The 1,924-nt window shown below is 47.9% G+C and overlaps 1 non-coding gene across 1 annotated transcript; it reads right to left on the reverse strand.

The window, feature by feature from the left end:
• Window positions 1-900: 900 nt before the first annotated feature.
• trnae-cuc (transfer RNA glutamic acid (anticodon CUC)) lies at window positions 901-972 on the reverse strand. The gene has a single exon. It is a non-coding gene; the product is annotated as a tRNA-Glu (tRNA).
• Between the last annotated feature and the right edge of the window lie 952 nt (window positions 973-1,924).

A 1,924-nucleotide genomic window follows, 5' to 3' on the forward strand; every position in this document is an offset into this window, starting at 1 on the left:
CTTCGCTCTACTGTGACATCAAGGAATGGCACTTTGTTGTTGATCTCCTCCCCTTCAAACCAGGAACCTCCCTTAGACCAGAGTCTCACTGCTTGGAACACCAATATACAGACTAGTCAAAGGCCTGCACTGAAGGCTAAAACACCTAGTCGAAGATTCACTCCACTCCATTTATTCCATCCAAGAATTCCTGATCACCAAAGACACTGAGACAGAAGTAGATGGAATAATGTTGTCCTTTGACATGACAGCTCTGTTCACATCCATTAGCATCAACGTGGCCAAAGAACACTGAAGACACTACTCGAAGAACCAAAGACACAAACACAGCACCAACTTCATCAGCAAAGATAGCACTGTCAAGCCCGGGGAACTGTGCCTTACCACCCACTTCATATTCAGTAACAAGCCCTACCAGCAAATCAACGAAATACCCTGAAACTACCAGCGTCAGGATTCCTCGCACAAGCAATAATGCAGAGACTCGAACAAACAGCCTTTCCAACGATCCAACCCAAACTTAGAGTCCGCTACAGCGATGAAACTTTTATCATCAAAAAATGAAACAAATTAGAGGAAACCTACAACACCATCAACAATATCCTTCCTGGAATAAAATTCACAAAAGAGGAGAACAACAACAAAGTGCCATTTCCAGATGTCACAGTCGAGCGAACAGTCAATGGTAAATTCAAAACAGCGTCTATAGGAAAACAACACACGCGAACCAAGAACTTAACTACAGAAGCAATCACCACTGCACATACAAGCAAATCTGAATCAGGACACGATTTCAACGAGCCACGACACACTGCAGCACCCAGGAACTACGAAGATCAAAAAATGACTGTACAGAGCATTCAAGAAGAACAGGTAGCCTGTAAACCACCTGAAAGCGGCTTCCCTGACCGGGAATCGAACCCGGGCCGCGGCGGTGAGAGCGCCGAATCCTAACCACTAGACCACCAGGGAGATGCAAACAGATCCTAATAGCTCTACTGAAAATTTTTTCCCTTCCCTAAAATCGAATCCGGGCCGTGGTCGGTCGAAGGCTTTCACCTGTGTCTCCAACAATGTCATTTCTTGTAATTATTGCTCCTGATACTGTCTCCTCTACATTGGGGAGAGTGGAGACTGCTCGCAGAATTAAGTGACATCGCTTAAGGGAACATCTACAGGGCACCCACACCAATCAACCGCATCGCCCTATGGCCCAACATTTCAAACCCCCTCCCACTCTGCCGAGGACATGCAGGTCCTGGACCTCCTCCATCGCCGCTCCCTCCCCACCCGATGCCTGGAGGATGAACGCCTCATCTTCCACTTGGGATAAATTCAACCCCAGGCCATCAATGTAGACTTCATCAGATTCCTCATTTCCCCTCCCCCCACCTTACCTCAATTCCAAACTGCCAGCTCAGCGCTGTGCTCATGACCTCGCCTACCTGCCAATCTCCATCCCCAACTATCTGCTCTACCCCCCTCTCTGATCTGTCACCTTCATCCCCAACCCCATTCACCTATTGTGCTTTTTGCTACCTTTGGTCCAGCACACCCCACCCCCAATTTATCTCTCCACCCTGGAGGGGTCCTGCCTCTATTCCTGATGAAGGGCTTTTGCCCGAAACGTCGATTTTCCTTCTCCTCGGAAGCTGTCTGACATGCTGTGCTTTTCTAGCACCACTCTGATCTAAACTCTGGTTTCGAGCATCTGCAGTCCTCACTTTTGCCGACCCAATAAACCCAGTGTGCCGATTTCACATCAACAAACTGACACAAGCAGAAACAACGTCTGCAGAAACCCTAGCCACATTACTTTACATTAAAGACATCTGGGAAATGATGTCCAGACAACTCAACCCTCTCAGCATCATGGTAGCCCACAAACCTACCAACACACTTAAACAGCGGCTAATGAACCTGA

Source organism: Chiloscyllium punctatum, chromosome 36 (assembly GCF_047496795.1).
Source record: "Chiloscyllium punctatum isolate Juve2018m chromosome 36, sChiPun1.3, whole genome shotgun sequence".
NCBI lineage: Eukaryota > Metazoa > Chordata > Chondrichthyes > Orectolobiformes > Hemiscylliidae > Chiloscyllium > Chiloscyllium punctatum.